Here is an 8,008-nt window from a genome sequence, read left to right as displayed (position 1 = left end):
AATCAGCTTCTGCCCTCTCTTAGGCTTCACTTATTGGATAACGGTGAAGCCTGATGGGTCTGCGCTCACTGTGACACATTATCACTGTGGCCCACGTCATCAGCACACTTAACCAGGGGGTATGATGCATAAGGGGCTTGTGTAAGGCCACGTCCCCCAGAAGAAATGACCCAACTCGCCTCGGCACCCATGAGTAGATATGTTCTAGGAGTGGGAAGCAAAAACGTCTCCAGTGTCTAAGGGGAACTCCCCCTTAGATAGAACAGTACACGTGCACAGGGACTCCACCCCAAGGAGCGAACATGCATGTAATACCTGCTTGAAGCAGATGGGCATGATAGAAGTGTAGAACTCCTGACTCTGCCAAGCTTAAAGAGCGTGGTGCAGGTAAAAAAAAAATGAATTTACAGTTAGGATGCAAATGTGCGTCTACTGTATGGCGGAGAATGAGTTAATAAGGAATTGGTCAATATATTGCTGATAGCTGGTAAAAAAAGCTCTCACCAGGAAGTGGTTATCACAGGGAAGCCCTAAAGTGAAAGAATGGATGAATATTACGATGGATATATATAAGATGGAAAGACTAACTGCTGTTATCAACCATAAAGTAGAACAATTTCCCTCAAGATGGGAATGCTGGGTTCAATATATAACACCCATTAGGCCAGATTTTATTTTTTTGGATCCAAGATGAATGTATAATGAAAAGTCGACTCCCTGTTTTGTTTGTTTTGTTGTTGCGGCTGTTGTGATTTTGTCTTTTCTTTTATCTCTCTCTCTAAAAAAAAACCTATGGCAGTACATATTTAAAATGTATACAAGGCAAGTAATGATAATAATCTGTCAACTCAATAAAAAGAGAAAAAAAAAGGAATTGGTCGGCCCTTAGAAGGGCCTTTGAGTGAGTGTACTCCAGCCGGAGTTCATGTGTTTCTCTGCCACGCACGCTCATTAGCCCACGTCTCGAGGCAGAGCGGAGAAAACTGGGGCCATGAGCAGGCTAGCCTTATATGGGGCCGGGGGCGTGCTCCTGCCGGGGCCTGGGTAGCTGCAGCTCTCTCACGGCCGGCGGGCAGCGGCCAACTGGCTAGGACCCACTTGAAGACGTGAAGGTCCCGCTCTCCCTCCTCTTTAGTCTCCTCCTGCCTCTGGCCTGGTTGCTCGTCCGGGTCGCTTGAGCGGCTGGAGGGGGAAGAAGACCCTGGTCGTGGAGACCGCCTGAAGCCCTGGGTCGAGGAGGTGGCTGTTACCGCTGGAGAAGCCGGAGCGCTTCTTAAGAAGCAGCGATGGGCGAGCCGGGGAGACCGGCGCAGTCCTGTAGATGGTGGAGCGGCAGCTGAAAACAGTGGGGGACCCATCTGCCGTGATAAACACCCGGCCCCGGGCAGCAGTGCCGAGCAGGGCCTCGGAGCTCCCAGCAAAAGTGGGCCAGCTGCTGTGCGGTGCGAGCCCTCAGGGTGGTGCCGGGAAGAAAGCACCTCCGAGTTGTTATTGAAGCCGTCCCAGAATCCCACACGCCAGAGACAGACCACCAAGGGCAGCGCACAGCAGTGAGGGCAGGACGGCTGGGGGCAGAGGGCAGCGCGCAGCAGTGAGGGCAGGACGGCTGGAGGCAGCGCGCAGCAGTGAGGGCAGGACGGCTGGGGGCAGAGGGCATTGTTTGTGTGGAGCAGCCCGAGGAATTTGAAGCATTCTCCGTGCTCGTCTTCAGCGGACAGCCCGGTCCTGCCGCCGGTGGTGGATCTGCTGCCGTTGGGAGCTGGTCTGCTGCCGCTGCTGCTGTCGTTGCTCTGGTCCATCATCCTTCTCTTCGCATGCTGAAGTTTTCAAAGAGGAGATCGCCAGCTGACGCCTTATATAGAGCGCGTCACGGCGGCAGTGGGTGTGGCCATATCTGGCGCCAATGAGAAAGTCTTTCAGTAACACTCGTGCTAAGGGATCTTATCCAATAAGCATAGCCTAAGAGAGGGCATAAGCTGATTTAAAATAAAACACAAGGTTGATGTCCGTCGAGTCGAGCTATTCGGCGTATGACTCCATTGAAAGGTGGCGCTCCTCTTGAGGTGAGAGGAGGGCATCTGCATAGGCTAGGATAGAGAATCCCCAAGCCATTTTTGTCATGCCAGAGAGCCTGTAATTTCTTTTCTTCCTGATGTGTACAATAATGATGGGTTTCCACACATAGCCACAGCAGAGAGGGCAGTGCTTCCCAGAACAAAACAGGCTCTCTCTGAGATGACAAAAGTGGCTCAGAATTGGAAACAATGGCACGACAATCTACTTCTAGTGAGTGAGTGAGACCGCTCCTCATGTGAACAATACAGACAGCCAGACATGATCGTCAGTGCACCCTGCTGCCTGGTGACAGCCTGTCATCTGCTGAAACACGCATGGGGAAACGTGAATTTGTGTTGCACCAAATTCGCCAGCCAGAGGACATCAGGCTATAAATAGTACATTTGAATTGTGTTGGTTATAACTGTTAATGATCGGTTGATGAGGATAGGTTTTCGGTCAGGAGAAAAAATATAATTTTCGCCATCCCTATTACTGGTGCACATCACATGTTCCGCGGGGAAGGGGGGTCAGCACAAGCTGTGCGGTGCAAGTGTTATGGGAAGGTTTTAATGCTTCCTTCTGCAACTCCAGGCGCTGCCTCAGCTCCTCATTCTCCTGCAGCACCTCTGTGATATGGCTCCCGGTAAAGGCGGTGGGCTAGCCTAGTAGGCCTTCTCACATTGCGTGGTGGCTAACGACTCTTCCTTATCCAACACGGGAGGCTTGGATGGGCCAGGCTGCCGCTTGGCGTCTCCGGAGGATGCATCTTGGTTTTTCTTTTTCTTTTGTCGCGGGGCAGGAATGGATGGCATGTTCCTCCTCTCGTTCTGCAGTCTCTCCACTGTGTGGCTCAGCTCCTGGTTGCTTCGGGTCTTGGTGGCGAGCTCCTCCTTCAGCCGCTTTATCCGGACACCAAACGCTGCCTCGGCCTGACGATGGTGTCGGGACTTACGGGGGCAGGCCTTATCGATGATCTGCTGTTGGAGAGCCTGGATCTCGTCCTGAAGGGATTTTTCTTGGTTCTGGTGCATTTCCTTGGCCTGCTGCAGTTCCTCCTCAAGGGTTCGACTTCGAACCTGTGACTCCCACAGCTCGGCCTGATGATTGGGTGGTGATGGACTGGGCTGGGCCTTGTCTTTGAGCTGCTGCCGGAGAGACTGGATCTGGTCCAGGAGGGATTTTTGTTGGTTCTGCTGGATTTCCTTGGCCTGCTGTAGTTTATCCTCCAGGGTTTGAACCTGTGACTCCCACTGCTGCTCCAGCTCTGACATCTGCTGCTCGTAACGGAGCTTTATCCTCTGGAACTGCTGCTCCATGGCCCTCAGGCTGCGGTTGGCCTCCTCATCGTTGCTTTCCAGCTCCTGAATCCTGCGCTCCAACAGGACGCTGACCCGGCCAGACGAGGGGGTCTTGGCAGAGTATGTGTCTACCATAGCTGCAGCGTGGATCAAGGAGTTAGGGTGTCTACGCCTTAGTGTCTGCTCCAGCTCCTTCACCTGTCGCTCCACGTCTTTTATCCTCTTCGCATCTCCAGTTCTCTCCTTTGTCTTGCTCTGTTCCTGACTTCCTCTTAGCCCCACATCTGTTTTCAGTTGATCTAACTGTTCTTTGAGCTGGTGTGCCTCTGCTGTGGCGGCCTTCAGCCTGTCGGTATCCCTGTCCAGCAGCTCCTGGTTCTCGGCAAACCACTGGAGCTTCTTCTTAAGGGCGGCCACCTCCTCCCTGTGCCTCTTCTCCTGAACGCGCATCTCCAAGCTGTTATCTCCTGAGGTGGAGACAGCCTGGGCTTTAGCCAGGTCTCGCTCCTTCTTCCTCATCTGGAGATCTACCTCAAGAGCTTGCTTTTCCTGCTTCAGCCTGTGAGTCTCCTCTGACAGCTTGGCCTCATTCTTCTGTAGCATATTTATTTGAGCCAACTCTGTAATGCGCTGAGTGTGATCCATTAAGCAAACGTCCCCCAAAGTTCCCGGGGTTTTGTTCAACTTCCCTTTTGTCAAGGACAGCTCATTCATCTTCTGCTTTATAACAAACATGGCTTCCTCGTTGACTTTGTTCTTGGACCGCTGAGACTTCATCTGCGGGTACAGCTTCTACCTCTCACAGTGGGCTTCCTCGATAAAGATATAGAGGGGCAACTCATGGTGGAGCGATGGGGAGCCTGTTGTTTCTAGACATCACACTGTGGCAAACTTCACCGGTCCTACTCATAGCCTCTTTAGGTAAGGATTTATGACATCAATGATGATGTCATAATGTCTATGACATCAGTGTCGTCATAAATCATCATATCATCATCATACAATCATCATAGTTTTCGTTGACGAAATTAATACTAACCCTAACCCCCCAACCAATTGTCACTCCTCATGCCATGCCATGAGGCGGCGGTAGCTCAGGAGGTAGAGCGGGTCGTCCACTAATCGCCTTGGATAAAAGAGGTCGGTGGTTCGATTCCCGGCTCCTCCAGTCTGCATGTCGAAGTGTCCTTGGGCAAGACACTGAACCCCAAATTGCTCCCGTTGGTGTGCGAGCACCCTGCGTGGTAACCTGCCGCCATCGGTGTATGAATGGGTGAATGTACCTACTGACTGTAAAGCGCTTTGGATAAAAGCGCTATATAAATGCAGGCCATTTACCATTTACACCATGCCTAAACCCAACCTCTGCATCCCTAAACCAAACCCAATCAGAGGCAGAGCAGGGTGGGAATTGTATAGAAAAATGAGTGAGTCACTGATGATAGACATTATGACATCATCAGTGATGTCATAAATCCTTCCCTGCAGAGGCTATAAGTAAGACAGATAGAGAGAAACAGTTGATGGGTAAATCCAGGAGGCAGGAATGCAACATAAACAATGACTGACAAAACCTGCTGCCGCCTCCAAACCCCGCTTTCTGCCTAGCCAGGCCCTGCAACACCTGCAAGTCCCAAACCCACAAAGAGCAAAGACAGTACCTACTACAAAGAAAAACATACAGAGACAGTTGTAGTGAGCTGGTAGTATTGGTCCAGTCCATTGCCGCCTTCCGCCAACACCAGATTGAAACCAGCAGTCTCCAGGAAACCAGTTACCAAAGAAGTCAGAGGGAATCAGGAAACCAGGCTTACACATCTTACAGAGAAAATGGAGAGGAGGAGCACCCTCTGGTCAGCGGACTGAGCGTCCACCTGGCCCAGAAAGAGCTGCAGCTAATGCAGCTGTACAAGGAGGAGCTCCACTCAGACAGCAAAATTAAGTGCTCCAGAGTCAGCTGTGGAGTGCAGAGGAAGCCAGCCCAGAAGAGGAGATGGGCTGAGGCCAGCTGTGGAGTGCAGAAGAAGCCAGCCAGAAGAGGAGATGGGGTGAGGCCACAGACCATGTGACCAAGGAGAAACTCAAAGTGATGGATAAAGAAATGCAGGAGCAGGAGACCCTCATAAAGGGTTACCAGCAGGAGAACCTGCAGATAAAGGCTCAGCAGGCCAAGAACCAAGCAAACGAGGAAGTCATGTTTGCTATAAACCAGAGGCTGCTCAATGAGCTGTCCTTGACAAAAGGGAAGTTGAACGATACCCCCAGAACTTTGGGGAATGTTTGCTTAATGGATCACACTCAGCACATTACAGAGTTGGCTCAAATGAATGTGCTACAGAAGAATGAGGCCAAGCTGTCAGAGGAGACTCACAGGCTGAAGCAGGAAAAGCAAGCCCTTGAAGTAGACCTCCAGCTGCCAAAGAAGGAGCAAGACCTGGCTAAAGCCCAGGCTGTCTCCACCTCAGGCGATAAGAGTTTGGAGATGCATGTTCAGGAGGACAGGCACAGGGAGGAGGTGCTTGGCCTGAAGAAGAAGCTCCAGTGGTTTGCCGAGAACCAGGAGCTGCTGGACTGGGACGTTGCTAGGCTGAAGGGTGCCACGGCCGAGACACACCAGCTCAAAGAACAGGTAGAGAAATTGAAAATGGATGTGGGGAAAAGAGACAGTTGGCAAGACAAGACCAAGGACAGAACTGAAGATGCCAAGAAGATTCAGGACCTGGAACGACAGGTGAAGGAGCTCGAACAGACACTAAGGTGTAGACACCCCAACTCCTTGCCCACTCTGATGCATGCTGCAGCCACAGCGGACCCATACTCCGCAAAGCCCACCCTGCCCAGCCAGGTCAGCGTCCTGTTGGAGTGCCGGATTCAACATCTGGAGGCAGAACTGGAAAGCCACGATGAGGAGGCCAAGCACAGCCTGAGGACCATGGAGCAGCAGTTCCAGAGCATAAAGCTCTGTTATGAGCAGCAGATCTCAGAGCTGGAGCAGCAGCTTGTCCAGACACGGCAGCCGGGTGCAGGAAGCTCGGTGTCTCAGTCCGAGCCTTGGGAGACACAGGTTCGAACCCTGGAGGAAGAACTGCAGCAGGCCAAGGAAACCCACCAGAACCAAGAAAAGTCCCTCCAAGACCAGATCCAGTCTCTCCAGCAGCAGCTCAACAGCTCGGTGTCTCAGTCTGAGCCTTGGGAGACACAGGTTCGAACCCTGGAGGAAGAATTGCAGCAGGCCAAGGAAACCCACCAGAACCAAGAAAAGTCCCTCCAGGACCAGTTCCAGTCTCTCCAGCAGCAGCTCAACAACAAGGCCCAGCCCAGTCCTTCAGGACCCCATTGTCAGGCCGAGTTGGCATCTCAGTACGAGCCCTGGCAGTCACAGGTTCAAACCTTGGAGGAGGAACTGCAACAGGCCAGAGAAACACACCAGATCCAAGAAAAATCCCTCCAGGACCAGATGCAGGCTCTCCAGGAGCAGATCAACGATAAGGCCCGGCCCAGTAAGTCCCGACACCAGCGTCAGGCCGAAGCAGCATTTGGCATCCGGATACAGCGGCTGAAGCAGGAGATTGCCACCAAGACCCGAAGCATCAAGGAGCTAAGCCGCACTGTGGAGAGACTGCGGAAGGCCACGTCCAAGGGTCACATGTCAGATAAGGAAGAGTTGTTAGCCGCCACACAATGTGAGAAGGCCTGCCAGACCACCACCGCCTTTACCACGAGCCATATCACAGAGGTGCTGCAAGAGAGCGAGGAGCTGAGGCAGCGCCTGGAGCTGCTCGAGCAGAAGGAGCAGGAGAAGGAAGCATCAAAAGCTTCTGCTGCACAGGACCTGGAGGAACTATGCAGGCTAAAGGAGCACTCTGCTGAGCAGCTGTCCTCGGTGAAGGCCGAACACCTGCGGGTGCTGGACCGCCTGCGGGCCGCCCACACCCTGGAGCACTCCTCCAAGGTGGCTGACCTTACCAACATGATCAACAGTCAGGAGATCGCCTTGAATTATTTGCGAGAGCAGGTGAAGGAGATGCAGGGGGGCAAAGATGCGCTAGCAATATCCAAGATCCGAGAGGACATTATGCAAAATCAACTGACCAGGCTCCTGGAGGAGCTGAAACAAGCTAAAGAGGCCCACAGCCCGGAACTGAAACACTTACTCAGCCTGGAGAGCAAGATCCTCAACATGGAGGTAAGACACCAACAGAGGGAGAAAGCCCTGCAGCAGGTGATGCTTTGCTCTAGGCAGGTGGTGGGGGCTGACCAGCAGTCGGAGGTGGATGGCTGGAAGTGTCTGGTCCAGGAGAAGAACAGGGACCTGGAAGCTTTCCGTCTGCAGCTGGACTCCATCCTGGATGTCCTGCGGCAGCTGCACAAATGGCGAATGGTCATGCCCGCTCCTGACTAGGGATGGGTATCGAGACCTGGTCTGATCTGAGCTTAGCCTATCGATTCTGCCATAAAGTTTTTGAATCCAATTGAATTGCCTGCCAACTGCTGTTAACTAAACAAAGAACTGTATTGCCTCACCAGGCTAGGGAAATTTAATTCTGTTCAGAAATTAAAGTCAGACTCAGTGAAGCGACAAAAGCAATTACCACTTCTGTTAAGAATTTATTGTTGTCTAAAGACTCGGATTGTTAAGCAGTCTCTGAAAT

General features: G+C 52.3%; 1 pseudogene across 1 annotated transcript; it reads left to right on the top strand.

Moving 5' to 3' along the window:
- The first annotated feature begins 4,424 nt into the window (after nt 1–4,424).
- On the top strand, nt 4,425–7,758 carry LOC310773335 (centrosomal protein of 162 kDa pseudogene; annotated as a pseudogene). The gene is made up of 3 exons: nt 4,425–4,457; nt 5,102–5,308; nt 5,365–7,758. The product of its transcript is annotated as a centrosomal protein of 162 kDa pseudogene (transcript).
- Nucleotides 7,759–8,008: the final 250 nt, after the last annotated feature.

The sequence above is a fragment of the Poromitra crassiceps genome, assembly GCF_964638095.1.
Source record: "Poromitra crassiceps genome assembly, chromosome: 3".
Taxonomy (NCBI): domain Eukaryota; kingdom Metazoa; phylum Chordata; class Actinopteri; order Beryciformes; family Melamphaidae; genus Poromitra; species Poromitra crassiceps.
The sequence above is the reverse complement of the archived record's forward strand: the minus strand, read 5'-3'. Positions and strand labels throughout refer to the sequence as shown.